The sequence below is a fragment of the Protopterus annectens genome, chromosome 16.part0, assembly GCF_019279795.1.
Source record: "Protopterus annectens isolate FY-2018-M chromosome 16.part0, PAN1.0, whole genome shotgun sequence".
Taxonomy (NCBI): Eukaryota; Metazoa; Chordata; order Ceratodontiformes; family Protopteridae; genus Protopterus; species Protopterus annectens.
In genome coordinates this window covers 449,171,609-449,186,530 of record NC_056750.1, presented here as the reverse complement: position 1 = coordinate 449,186,530, position 14,922 = coordinate 449,171,609, and the positions used below count along the sequence as shown (strand labels likewise).

General features: G+C 45.4%; 1 protein-coding gene across 1 annotated transcript in view; it reads right to left on the bottom strand.

Annotated features, from left to right (window-relative positions):
• Positions 1–14,922, bottom strand: part of LOC122790608 — a 1,229,598-nt gene that overhangs the window by 1,115,275 nt on the left and 99,401 nt on the right. The gene's annotated exons all lie outside the window — the stretch shown is intronic.

The following is a 14,922-nucleotide window of genomic DNA, read 5'->3' as shown; positions in this document are numbered from 1 at the left end:
AGGATCCATGTTGTATTCTGCTGAAATTGCTGATGCATGAATCTTGATGGAGGAGTAAGACAGACCATTGTGGAAAAGCTCTGCTAAGTATTCCAGGATGTTAGCTATGTTTGCCAATGATGCATCTACTCCTTTTGTTGCACTCCAAATGAGATATCTTTTCCATTTTGCTGAATAAGTTTTCCTTGTTGAGGGTCTGCGAGCCTCCAGGATAATGCCTTTAACCCTAAATCTGGGTTATTTTGCCTTATGTAATGTTCCAAGCAGCTAGCTGCAGTGTTTTCAAGTTTGGATGCAGGATTTTGAAGTTGTTCTGTGTTAGCAGAAGAGGTAGTAGGGGTAGAGGCCATGCATGTTCCCGGGACATACTCCTCAGTAGCGGGTACCAATGTTGCCTCGGCCAGTCTGGAGCTATCAAGATGATTCTCGGGTGATCTTCTTTGATCTTCAGTAGCACTTTGTGCATTAAAGGAAGAGGTGGGAATGCATATGCTGTCAGGTTTTCCCAACTGAAGGATAGGGAGTCCACCTTCCAAGCAAGTGGGTGGTATGTCCTTGTGCAGAATTTTTTCAATTGGTGGTTGTGTGGGGATGTGAACAGGTCTATTTCTGGCAGTCCCCATTTTCCTTGTGATGGTTATGAAGATATCTGGATGCAGCATCCATCAGTGGGCATCCGTGGTGGTTCTGCTTAAGATGTCTGCTAGTATATTTTCTTTTCCTGGCACAAATATGGCCTGGAGCTGAATGTTGAGGCTCAGGGCCACATTCCAGAGGTCCATTGCCATCCGGCATAGAGGATATGAATGTGTGCCTCCCTGTTTGTTGATATACCACATAACTGTGGTGTTGTCCGTCCTTATCAGCAATTGACCCTGTTGAAGAAATGGTCTGAATGTCTGAATTGCCTGTTTTACTGCCAGCATCTCTTTTTGATTTATGTGTAGGTTTCATCTGGTCTTGAGTCCATAAGCCTTGTATGCACTTGTCCACCATGTGTGCCCCCCTACCTAGGTCTGAGGCATCCGTGGTGATAGTCTGGCTTGGGGGAGGCCTGTGGAAGGGCAGTCCCTTGTTCAATTGACAGGCCTGGGCCCACCACTGGAATTCTTGCTTCAGGCATGGAATTATTGGAATTTGGGTTTCTAGGCTGTGTTTGTGCTGAGACCATAAATTCCTCAGGTACCATTGTAATTTCCTCATATGTAGTCTGGCATGCGGAACTAATATTATGCAGGATGCCATGTAACCCAGGGCTTGCAGGATTTTCCTTGCTGTAAGCTGGTTCTGCGTTGTTAATGCCATGAAATAAAGTGGCAGCTGCCTCTGTTTTTCTGCTGTGAGGAATGCCATCTGGTTTGATGTGTCCAGTTCTGCACCCAAGAAGGCTATCCTTTGGGATGGTATCAGCCTTGACTTTGTGTTGACTGTGTATCCCAGGGCTTGCAGCAGGTGAATAACCTTTTTCAAATCTTTTGTTATTTTGTCTTTGCTGTCCGCTTGTAACAGGCAGTCGTCCAGGTATGGATAAATTTGAATTCCCTGAAGCCTGCAATGAGCAATTACTGATGCCAGGCATTTCGTGAATACTCTGGGCGCAGTAGATAAGCCAAAGGGCAATGCTGAGAATTGATAATGCTCTGATCCTGCAAGAAATCTGAGGTATCTTCTGCAATTTGGTCGTATGGGGACGTGCAGGTATGCCTCCTTGAGATCTAGAGTTACCAGCCAAGACTCCTTGCCCAGCATGGGAAGAAGTTGCTGTAGGGTCAGCATTTTGAATTTTGGAACAATGAGATATGCGTTTAGAGCGGACAGGTCGAGGATAGGTCTCCATTGGTTTTCCTTTCTTGGTACCAGGAAAAGCCTTGAATAAAATCCTGGTCCTTGTTCCATAGCCGGTACCTTTTCTATAGCTCTCATCCTTAGTAAGTGGTCTATTTGCTGTAGAGCGTTTGTCCTTTGGTTTGGAGGTAGGTTTGGCATTCCTCTCTTCCTTGGAAGAGTATGGAAGTGAAACCTGTAGCCTTTGTCTATTGTCTGTAAAATCCATTTGTCTCCTGTAATGTAATGCCAATTTGCTGAAAATAAGGCTAACTTTCCGCCTAAGGGTGCTCCCAGTTGTTCCCTGGTAGGCGGTTTCAGAGCCAAGTCACTGTGATTGTCCTGTGGAAGTGGTAGTGGCTGGATCTGTGGCAGTACTTCTCTGGTTGTTAGGCTGCCACTGACGAGCCCTGTAGGCACCCCTGGATTGGCCTCTGCCTCTAGGGCGTCTATTTCTGCTTCTCTGTGCTCTGGTGGTGTCTGGAAAGGACCAATTCTTGGAAGGCCAGTTCCTACTAAACCTCGGAGGCTGGACCTGTAAGAAATCCTTGACTGTCTGGACAGATTTAGCTTTTTCTTCCACCTTCAACACTTGCTGTGCAGGGGAACCAAACAAACTGTGCTTTTCCATGGGAGCATCTAGAAGCTTTGCCTTTACATGGTCTGGTAAGGATTGCTCTTTTAACCATGCATGCCTTCTGATCACTGTACCAGTCATAGCTGATCTAAAGGAAGCCTCCAGTGCATCATAGCCGCATTTTAAGGAATGATTACTGACCTGCTGAGTGTTATGCACCAAATCCTGAAGGGACTTGCGGTCTAAAGGCTCAGGCGAGGAAAGTTTTTTAGTGAGCTGATCTAACAGAAATTCCTGATATTGAATCATGTGGAATTGACAGTTTAAGGCCCTAGCCGAAAGAGTAGCAGAAGTATAAACTTTACCCCATCTCTCCAATGCCCTAGATTCTCTTTCAGAGGGGAGGGGGTTTTTGGCAGAGGCAGCTGCTACAGCTTTGGGGCCCTGTGAAATAGTTTCAGGATCTGCAATAGGAGCCTTATACAAATGATAATGTGTGTCCGGAACCCTGTAGTATCTGTCGGGCTTAGCAGGGGCCAGAGGTAGTGAGTCAGGGGCAGTACAAGCATCATTAAATGCATCATCCACAACTGTAAGTACTGGAGGAATAGCTAAAGGCCTATGCTGTGGTAAATGCAAAAAGGTCCTAAGCCTCTTCCTAGAGTCTGAAAAATCCTGGCCCTGCCATTGAAATTGTTCCCTCATAGCATGCAAGGTTTCCCCAAAAGAAAATTCCTCAGGAGGAGAGGCAGAAGGTATGGAATCCTCTGCATCAGAGTCCTCATAAGGAGAATAAGGGCCTTCTGGAGGATTTGTATTTTGTGAATCAGAGGAGTAATCTGAAGAAACTGGCTCAGGGGGCTCTGCTCTAGGCCTCTTCTCTGGAGGTGGGTGAGAGGCCCTGTCAGGGTGAGACTGGGTTCCCCTGATCAAAGAAATGAGATCCTCTGCTAGACTAAGCATTTGGGTACTAGAGCTAGGCCTGTGAGAGGGGGTTTTAGCAGGCACGGCCTTTGAAGATTTAGCTGCTTTGGCCCTGGCAAAAGCCTTAATTGGCATGGATGCAGGGGGCCTAGCAGCTCCACGTGCAGGAGTAGATACATCTAAGGGGATAGTATCTGATAAATCCTGAGAAACTGTAAGAGCAGGTGGATTTTCCGTAGCAGATTCAGCCATGCTGGAAGAGGCCTCGGTAGAAGGAGGCATGCTTTCGGCCGAAGGAAGAACCACGGACTCGGTTTCAGCCGAAACAGAGACACTCGCGGTTGGCTTAACCGCGGTTTTGGCCAAGACCGCGGACCGCAATTGTCTGTCCTTTTCCTTACGCTTTTTAGCTAATTGTGAAGTCGGAGTCTCCGACGGCATGATACAAGCAAAAGCGGAGCCGAAAAACTCCTCTGCAAACTCCGACCGACGTCTAAGTGTCAGTCGGTTGAAGGAAGCACAGGCTAGACAAGCTGCTACGTCGTGGTCTGGGCCAAAACAAGGAAGGCAGTAAGAGTGGAAATCTTTGAGGTATTTGTTTCCCACAAGTTAGACAAGTTACTCACTTTTTCTGACATCGGCTGAGGCAAGAAAGAGCCCCAACGGGGTACTTAGCTTTTTAGAAGTCTTCGGTAGTAGCAATCTCTGGTTCTGACCGACCGGCACTTGCGAACAGCTTCTGCTTCGGGCGCCACGCGGCAAGACAGACTGGGGAAAATGGCGTCGGCTGATGCCTTTATACCCGCTGAACTGCAGCTATGACGTCGGGTGAAGTGCGACATCAGCTGAGGCCAGACCCAGACTTTGGAATCCGGCCGACCGAAGGGCTGCCTGAGGCCAGGACAACCCATATGTTAGGACTGCAGATGCATACTTGAAGGACATCTGACAATTTAATGCTCTCATAGCCAGAGTAGCTGAGGTGTATATCTTCTTTCCCCATCTATCTAGGGCTCTGGAATCCCTTTCAGAGGGCACAGGATTTTTAGCCATAGAAGCTTTAGCCCCTTTAGGACCCTGAGAAATTGTTTCTGGGTCAGCCACAGGACTTTTATAAAGGAATCTGAGAGAGTCAGGTACTCTGTATCTGTCTGGTTTGGCTGGAGCAGGAGGTAGAGAGCCTGGATTTAGACTCTACTCTAAGTAAACATCATCCACAAGGTCTAAAACTGGAGAGATAGCAAATGGTCTCTGTGCTGGGGTAGTAAAAGGATCTCTGAGCCTTTTCTTAGAATCAGAGTAGTCCTGGCCTTCCCAGTGGAAATGTTCCCTCATGGTATGTAGTTTCCCCAAAGGAGTAGTCTTCAGGACGAGATGCTGAGTGTATAGATTCTTCAGTATCAGAGTTTTCATAAGGGGGAAAAGCGTAACCCTGTTCCTCAGAAGAGTCTGAGGAAATTGAAACCTGGTCAGAGGAAGCAAAATCCTCCTCGTGTCTTGGTCTTTTATCTTGAGGTGGATGTGAACCCCTGAATAGGGTAATCAAATCTTCAGCCATCTTAAGCATCTGTTTCTTAGGCATGGGGCCTTGAACTGGAGACTGATGTACAGTCTTTTTAGGTTTTAATGTAGTTTTAAGCTTAGCACAAGATTTAATGGTGAGTGTAGTCTGAAGACACCTTCTGCGACCAAAGGTGTTTCTACTGTACAGGGATCTCCTCCTCTGGTGTCGGAAGGGCCTAATGAAGATGGCTGGGACGGCCTAGTACACTCCGCTTGAGAATCCGAAGCAGTCTGGGTTCCAATTCTGCAGTAGTCAGGGGCTGCGTAGGCACCTCACTGAAAACAGGAGAACCGGCGACAGGCCCAGCAGAGGCCTCGGAGTCGGGCTTGTTCCTAGGCTACTTAGCTTTATCCTTGCGTTTTTTATGCATGCCGGTTGTAGGCTGCTCAGACGGCATGATGCAATTAAATTTCCTACCAAGTAGTGTCGTGCGAAGTCAAAACAGTGTTTGATAATTCGTTTATTAAACCTAGCACAAAACAGACAACCTGTGACGCCATGGTCTGGGCCTAGGCAAGGAATACAATAAGAATGGAAGTCCTTATGAGGTATTTGCTTCCCACAAGAAATGCAATTGTTAACTTTTTCTGACATCTGACTGAGGCAAGAAAAGATTCCCCAACAAGGTACTTAGCTTTACTGAAGACTTCGGACTGAAATTCTATTCGAAAATCTCAGGTGTCGGCCGACCGGCACTTGCAAACTGCTTCTGCTTCGGGCACCACGCGGCAAGAAAGACTAAAGAACACTGTCAGATGCCTCATATACCCCTGGCGCACTGACGTCAGGGAAGAAGCGACAGCAACCGACGCCGGACCAAGACTTTGGAATTCGGGCCGACTGCGGGACCGCCTGACTGCAGGATAACCCAAGTGTGATGACTGCAACAGAGAAACACGATGAACATCAGTACTTGAGGAGAGATGTGTGCGCGAGTGCTGTTTTGGATTCTGGCACCAGACAGCTAACAGGTGACCTTCTCCTTATCCAATCTGGTGAGTGGTATATCAGGCTCTCAACAGAATCACACGACTGTAACAGTTGGTTTTGTTACGCCTTAACGGCTTATTTGGTGAGACACTGGTGTGCGCCTTTATGTCTACTGTGCTTGTATTTGGGAGGCGCCTCTGCCTTTGGCAGGTTTTTAGAGAGGACTTGCGCGCATGTAGGATTATGTGTTTGCGTGGTTGGTGAAGGTGGCAAGATGCAACTACCGACAACCTGTATAGTGTCAGACTGACTGGTGACCTTGGATTCTAAGTTTTTTCTACAGATGCATCTCTCACATGCTGAAGTAGATCGAAGTGGGTTGTTAGTGTACAGGATTCAAGTGCTACATTGCCTCAGGATGGCAAAGTCGACCAGATTGGAGGGAGAAATGGTAGGAAATTGTCCTTCCATACTGCAGGGTGAAAGAGGCTGGTAAAGTACAGTTTTATACCTACCATAAATGTAGATGCCCGATAGGTATGCACCTGCAGTCATAACATATGGGTTGTCCTGCCTCAGGCAGCCCTTCGGACGGCCGGATTCGAAAGTCTGGGTCTGGCCTCGGCTGATGTCGCACTTTCCCCGACGTCAGAGCTTCTGGGGTATAAAGGCATCAGCCGATGCCATTTTCCTCTGTTTCTTGCCCCAGATGCCAGGTGCCCTCTAGGAAGGCTAAATTTGGATAAATGCTGAAAAGTTCCAAACAGTAGCAAAAATATATATATATATATATATATATATATATATATATATATATATATATATATATATATATATATATATATATATATATATATAAGCACCCTAGGAGTACCACAGAGGGGAAGGAGGGTGGGTAATCCTGACTGCAGATGCATACCTATCGGACATCTACATTTATGGTAGGTACAAACTGTACTATGTCCTTCAAGGATGCATCTGCAGTCATAACATATGGGTAGAATACCATAGCCAAACTGGGGGAGGAGGTACTAAGAGAAGGATGGTGTAGTTAAGATCCCCTGCAGAACTGCAGTTGCAAACCCTGCTCGGGATCTGGAGTATAAAAGGTAGATTACAATGCTTGGCAAATGTACGCACGGAGCTCCAAGTAGCAGCTTCTAAAATGTCCTTGGTAGCCACCCCCCGTAGGAAAGCTGTAGTGGTGGCTGTGGCCCTTGTGGAATGAGGCCTGATATTTTCAGGAGCTGTCTTTCCATGAAAAAAGAGTAGCAAAAGCGAATGCAATTTCCTATCCATTTTGAAAGTCTGTTTGGAAATTGCTCTTCCTTGCACCCCAGTTGCATATGCTATAAAAAGTTGGTCAGTTTTTCTGTTGGTTTTAGTACTGTTCAGATAGTAGCGTAGTTGTCTGTGTATATCCAAGTGTGCAAAAGTTTCTCCTTTGTTCTGTGGGTTAGGGAAGAACGTAGGCAAATGAATAGCTTGGTTCAAGGATACCCTGGATACCACCTTTGGCATGAAAGTAGGATTGGTTATCAGTGACACACTATCCTGGTGGAAAATAAGAAAAGGCTGCACTGCCATTAATGCCTGTAACTCGGATACTCTTCTTGCTGAAGTGATTGCCAGAAGGAAAGCAGTTTTCCAAGATAAAAAAACTGTAGGTCTGCTGATGCTGCTGGTTCAAAAGGAGGTAGCGTCAATTTTTCCAGCACAAAATTGAGATCCCATGCAGGTAGAGGGGGTCTCCTTGGAGGTTTAACATTTTTGATCCCTCTCAAAAATTGTCTGAGAAGAGGGTGAGAGAAGATAGGAGGATCCATATTGTATTCTGCTGAAATTGCTGAAGCATGAATCTTAATGGAAGAATAAGACAGGCCATTGTGGAACAATTCTGCTAAGTACTCTAGGATGTGTGCTAGGTTTGCCACTGACATCGGCTCCCTTTGATGTGCTCCAAATGAGAAATCTCTTCCATTTAGCTGAGTATGTCTTCCTTGTGGAAGGTCTGCGAGCCTCCAGGATAATGTCCTTGACCCTCTGAGATAAAACGGTTTGGTTTTAAGGAATTTTCCAGGCAGTTAGTTGCAATGTTTTCAAGTTTGGATGCAGGGTCTTGAAATTGTTCTGCGTTAGAAGAGGCCATAGGGGTAGAGGCCATGAGTTCGCCTGAGACATGCTTCTCAGTAGCGGATACCAGTGTTGTCTTGGCCAATCCGGAGCTATTAGTATCACCTTTGGCTGTTCCTCCCTGATCTTCAGTAGAACCTTGTACATCAATGGGAGAGGTGGAAAGGCATATACTGTTAGGGCATTCCAGCTGAAGGAGAGAGAGTCCACCCTCCAGGCTTGTGGGTGGTATGTCCTTGAGCAGAATTTCTTCAGTTGGTGGTCGAGTGGGGAGGCGCACAGATCTATCTCTGGCATTCCCCATTTCTTTAGGAGTTTGAAGATGTCTGGATGCAGCATCCATTCGTGAGCATCCGTGGTAGTTCTGCTTAAGCCGTCTGCTAGTGAATTCTCTTTTCCTGGTACAAATGTGGCCTGCAGCTGGATATTGAGATTCAGGCATAGGTTCCACAGATTCATTGCCATCCGGCATAGAAGGTAGGAATGTGTGCCTCCCTATCTATGTACCACATGACCGTGGTGTTGTCTGTCCTTATTAACAGATTTCCTTGCTGGAGGAATGGTTTGAATGCCTCGATTGCATGCTTCACTACCAGCATCTCCTTTTGGTTTATGTGCATGCTTAGCTGTCCTCGAGGCCACAGGCCTTGGATACATTTGTCCTCCATGTGTGCTCCCCATCCTAGGTCTGATGCGTCCGTGGTGATGGTCTGCCTTGGTTTTGGTTTGTTGAAAGGCAACCCTCTGTTGGATTGGCAGGCCTGAGCCCACCACAGGAATTCCTTTTGAAGGCATGGAATGATTGGTATCATGGTTTCTAAACTGTGCCTGTGTTGAGACCATACATTCCTTAGGTACCACTGTAATTTCCTCGTATGTAGCCTGGCATGTGGGATCAAGATTATGCAGGATGCCATGTAACCAAGGGCCTGCAGGACTTTCCTTGTAGTAAGCCGAGTTTGTCTGGTCAAAGTCATGAAATAATCTGGTAGTTTTTGTTTTTCTTCTGTGAGAAAAGCCATCCGATTGTGTCCAGATCCGAACCCAAAAAGGTTATCCTTTGGGATGGCACTAGTCTTGACTTTTGGATGTTGACTGTGTATCCCAAGGCCTGTAGCAGGTGTATGACATAGGCCAAGTCCTTTAACAATTTTGTCTTGTTGTCTGCTTGTATTAGGCAGTCGTCCAGGTATGGATAAATTTGAATTCCCTGAAGTCTGCAATGTGCAATTACTGATGCCAGGCATTTCGTGAATACTCTGGGCGCAGTAGATAAGCCAAAGGGCAATGCTGAGAATTGATAATGCTCTGATCCTGCAAGAAATCTGAGGTGTCTTCTGCAATCTGGTCGCATGGGGACGTGCAGGTATGCTTCCTTGAGATCCAGAGTCACCAGCCAAGACTCCTTGCCCAACATGGGAAGAAGTTGCTGTAGGGTCAGCATCTTGACTTAGTACAATGAGGTATGTGTTCAGTGCGGACAAGTCGAGAATAGGCCTCCATTGGTTTTCTTTTCTTGGTACAAGGAATAGTCCTTTGTAATGCAATGCCAGTTTTTCGAGAATAAAGCCAGCTTTCCGCCCAAGGGAGCTTCCAGTTGATCCCTGGTAGGCGGAGTCAGAGTCAAGTCATTGCGTCTGTCCTGTGGTAGTGGTTGTAGTTGCAGCTGTGGCACTACTCCTCTGGTTGGCAGGCTGCCACTGACTGCCCCTGTAGGCACCCTTTGATTGACCTCTGCCTCTAGGGCGTCTATTCCTGCCCCTCTGTGCTCTGGAGGTGTCTGGAAAGGACCAATTCTTTGTAGGCCAGTTTCTGCTGAACCTCGGAGGTTGGACCTGCAGAAATTCCTTTACTGTTTGTGCAGATTTTGCTTTTTCTTCCACTTTTAGTATCTCCTGTGCAGGGGAGCCAAATAAATTTTGTTTCTCCATTGGAGCATCGAGGAGTTTAGCCTTGATATGGTCTAGCAAGGATTGCTCTTTTAGTCAGGCATGCCTACGAATTACTGCCCCAGTCATAGCTGATCTAAATGAAGCCTCCAGTGCATCACAGCCGCATTTTAAGAAATCATTACTGACCTGCTGAGAGTTGTGTACCAAATCCTGAAGGGATTTACGGTCTAAAGGTTCAGGAGAAGAAAGCTTCTTATTCAGCTGATCCAACAAAAATTCTTGGTACTGTATCATATGGAATTGACAGTTTAATGCCCTTGCAGAAAGAGTAGCAGATGTATAAACCTTTTTACCCCATCTCTAATGCTCTAGACTCTTTCAGAGGGTAGGGGATTTTTGGCAGTAGCAGCTGCAACCCCTTTTGGGCCCTGAGAAATAGTTTCTGGGTCTGCAGCATGGGCTTTATACCGGTGGAAGTGAGAATCCAGGACCCTGTAATATCCGTCAGGTTTGGCAGGGGCCAGGGGAAGAGAATCAGGTGCAGTACTAACATCATTATACACATCAATTACAGTTAGAACAGGTGGTATGGCTAAGGGCCTATTGCTGGGGCAAATGCAAAAAGGTCCTTAATCTTTTTCTAGAATCAGAAAAATCCTGACCCTGCCATTGAAAGTGCTCCCTCATGGAGTGCAAAGTCTCCCCAAAGGAAAATTCTTCAGGTGGAGAGGCCGAAGGAATAGAATCTTCTGCATCTGAATCTTCATAAGGCGAGTAAGCCCCTTCCTGATGGTCTGACAAATCAGATCCATCCGTGGAGTAATCAGAGGAGAGAGGTTCAGAGGGATCAGTCCTGGGCCTTTTGTCTGGTGGAGGTTGGGAGGCCCTGTCTGGGTGAGGTTGGGAACCCCTAATTAAAGATATAAGGTCCTCAGCAAGACTGAGAATCTGAGAACTTGAAGGCCTCTGTGAAGTAGATTTGGCAGGCAAAACTTTAGAAAGTTTGGCAGCTTTAGCCCTGGAGAAGGCCTTAATAGACATAGAAGCTGGGGGCCTAGCTGCCCCACGTGCAGGAGTAGAAATGTCCAAAGGAATGGTGTCAGACAATTCTTGAGCACTAGCTTCGGTAGGGATTTCTGAAGCAGACTCAGCCGGGGCCTCTCTGGCCTCGGTTGTCGGAGGAATGGTTTCAGTCGTAGTAAGAACCGAGGACTCTGTTTCAGCTGAAACAGAGACACTCGCAGTAGGCCTAGCCGTGGTTTCAGCCGAAACCGCGGGCCGCGAGTGTCGGTCCTTTTCCTTGCGTTTTTTTGCCATATGCATAGTCGGAGTCTCAGACGGCATTTTATAAGCAAAATCGGTTCCAAAAAAATTCCTCTGCAAACTCCGACCGACGTCTAAGAGTCGGTCGGTTGAAGGAGGCACAGGCTAAACAAGCTGATACGTCGTGGTCTGGGCCTAAGCAAGGAAGGCAGTAAGAATGGAAATCCTTATGAGGTATTTGTTTCCCACAAGTTAAACAATTATTTACTTTGTCTGACATCGGCTGAGGCAAGAAAGAGTCCCCAACGGGGCACTTAGCTTTTTTCGAAGTCTTCGGTAGCTGAAATCTCTGGATCTGTCCGACCGGCACTTGCGAACAGCTTCTGCTTCGGGCACCGCGCGGCAAGAAAGACTGAGGAAAATGGCGTCTGCTGATGCCTTTATACCCCAGACGCTCTGACGTCGGGGAAAGTGCGACATCAGCCGAGGCCAGACCCAAACTTTGGAATCCGCCGACCGAAGGGCTGCCTGAGGCAGGACAACCCATATGTTATGACTGCAGATGCATCCTTGAAGGACATCAGGGTCTGACCAGAAATGACCAGCTGGGGGATGCTGAGAGAGTATACTACTAGAGCCGGTGAGTAGAACCAGTGTAGGTACCTTGGAGGCTGTGTTAGTCAGCAGACCAAACAAATTAAGCACAACTGCAAAAGCCTCCGTACAAGCACAGACCATCTAAAGGAAAATTTAGAGAGCAGATTAGTTTCTGTAACCGCAAACAGCAACTGCACCAGGGTGGCTTGCCTTTGAAATTCCTCATGATACCTTGTCTGGTACAGACTGCTAGTCCACACATTTTTCCAGGAGTAAGGAATTCCTTAGTGAAGCTTGCTGCTTAATCAAGGTCAAAGGAGGTGCAGTATTAAGGGACTTAATATTTTACAGTAGGTTAGGTTGACACATCTGCAGTCCTTAAATTCAATGGACTTCACTATAGGAGCTTTTTTGAAGTTTAAGGGAAACCTGCCAGATTTAACTGTGGAAAAGATTTGTGCAAGAGGCAGCCATACGTGTAAAGTAAAGAATGCTGTGCCCCCCCCTTTAGTAATTTTCAAACTTATGTCAAGGAATTTTGGGGCATATACATTGGTGGCATAGATGTACCAGTTTATTGAAGGGTAATTAAAGTTTTTGCTAACAGATCTTAAATTTAGAACACTAAATAATCCTGTGTGCTCAAAATGTGACAAGTGTGTTCTTTAAGCCATTAGATGAGTTCATATCTAGATGTGCAATTCAAGGTGTTGTTTGTGGGTTCATAGGGACTTGGAGCTTCACCACAGGTGCCACCAAATCTAAGGGCAAGTAAAGCACAAAACCCCTGTAGAGAATGTTCTCTCTATTTAAACCAAGTCTTAGTGAACCACACAAACATGGATGTTTTCCAAATGCACAAGTGCCTCAAGAACAGGCAATGCACCGTTTAGACTACTGACATTGAGCCACCTTTAATGTGACCAGATTTTACCAGTGTTTTAATGCCCATCAACTGGACTGTCTATGCACAAGAGGGCTTTGGCCACTATGTAGAAACACTGAAACCAGAGGTGCAGGCCATCTTTTGCACAGCAAACTTGACAGTCTAGCATCTCACCCCATGCTGACACTATTGACATTCTTTTGGTTAAAAATTTTTTTGAACAGGAAAATAAGCAGATATAGCTGATCAAAATTAGCAGATTGCACATACCACCTTTTTTGAGAGAGACTGTAGTACAGACGGGATTAGGAATTTGCCCTTTCCCCAATATGGGGAGATCTGACCCCCACCCCCCTCCCATGTAAAGAAGAAAAGTAGGACTTTTTTCTAAGCTGGAGATATTTTTGACCTCCATTACCTAAACTTAAATTTGCCCCCGCAATCCCTTACATATACACCTGACATGTACTATATCCCATGAAATGGCACCAACTGTTTAATCAATCAGTTAATAAAGCCAATTATTTTTTGTATCTAGGCAGCATTCAAGGTGAAGGATTTCACTCAGAACTTTTAACTGGATCTGTAATATGCATGGAAAGGTCTTGCGTCTTTCTGTACATCCCTTGAGATTATACATTAAATGGATCACTCCTGCCTTTACCACTACAATGCCAGTCATTTATCAATAGCAAGGGTACTTATGCACTTTTAATAAAATGCGCGGTACCTGAAAGACAATTCACTGTAATCCTCACCTTGTCTAACCTTGAGAGTGACAGGTGATTGTAACATCCTGCACACTATCTTAAGGGAGCTTTGGAAACAATTCTCGTGCAGTCTCAGCTTAAGGATTTTACAGTGTGATTAGTGAAACAATGTGGAGGAAGCTCAAACAGCAAGTTATAGTTAAAGGGAAGCCTCCAGATTAGATACTTGCACCTCAAAGAAGGAATCCGTGTAGAGTACAAGTTCATTATCTGAGTCTCAGGCAGTTTGTACACCGTCTTAGGAGACCTTGCACCAAAAAGCTAGCAACAGAGGTGAAACTAGCAGACTGACACTCAAGTCTTCTGCAGCACATAGGTGTTTAGACAAGTGAATGCCAGTGTGTCACTGTAGTATAATGCACAACGTACAGAAGGCTCACCAGTAATTTGTAGACTTTTCCCCAGATGTTGCAGATTTAAAATATGGAAAAGTTTATATTTTTAGGTACTGCACTGTGAACTAAGCATACAGAAAGATGTGAAAGAGGGCATCTCAATCACTGGCAGTCAAAGGGGAAGAACTTTAAAACTTGGTCTTTCGTGCTCACTAGTACAAGACAAATTTCTGGCTGTACAGATAATGATTTACATTATGAAATGCAGCGTCATTAGTATATCAGACTATCAAAGATAAACAGACCAAGTACTTCAGTAGAATCTACTTCAGATACACTTACTGAATTTTTTTTTTTACCAGGTATGGGCCAGACTAAGCCAACAAAAATCATCAAAATACAAACGCATTAAATTGCAATATGACAAAAATCCTATCTAGATACTTTCACTCTAGAAGCCATCTGGTTGAAACAGACTGATTAGTTCTTACCAGTTACAGCAGCATAAAGATGCCACTGTCCTTTTCACCATTTACCCAATATCCTATAGAGAGGATTGAAAAAGGGTGAAAACAGCTGTATAGTGTACTTGGCTGGACAGGAAGGAATCTACCTGCCGATCGTTCAAAACCACCACAAAATTACAACTCTTACACGAAGAAGCTGGTTGTGCTCTACTACTTTAGAGCTTTGCATTCAGTCTACCAAGGGCCAGTAGTCCACAGGTGTCTCAAAGCCTCAGGATTCCATTCCCTTTTCTAGAAGTGTAGAGTCTACACGGTCTCGGAATGCATCTGACTGGCTTCCAGACGGCCCTTACCTTTATAAATTTAACATGCAGTTTCATTACCCGTCAATAACTGCATTACAGAAAGTCTGACTTGAAGTTAATGGCGTTTTCAACCAACACACCTGGACAAAGTTTTTAAGTTGAAGGCCAATAGCAGTGATCTTTCTGAACATCTGGTACAACCAATAAACGCAATGTGTAAACTGACAGCTAGCAAAAAATCTTGTTTTAAAGATACATAGGTTCATGTTCGTAGTACACCGATTATGTGAAGGAAAACAGTAAACAAAGTTCTACTCTCGAGCACGTATGCGCGACTACCTTGCTTCAATACAGCAACACACAGTAAAGCTGTTTAATATTGCCCCTGTCCAAAAACATTTTCTGCTCAAAATAGTCTGCCTTTTATTTCTGAATGCAAAAACAAGGCATACAAT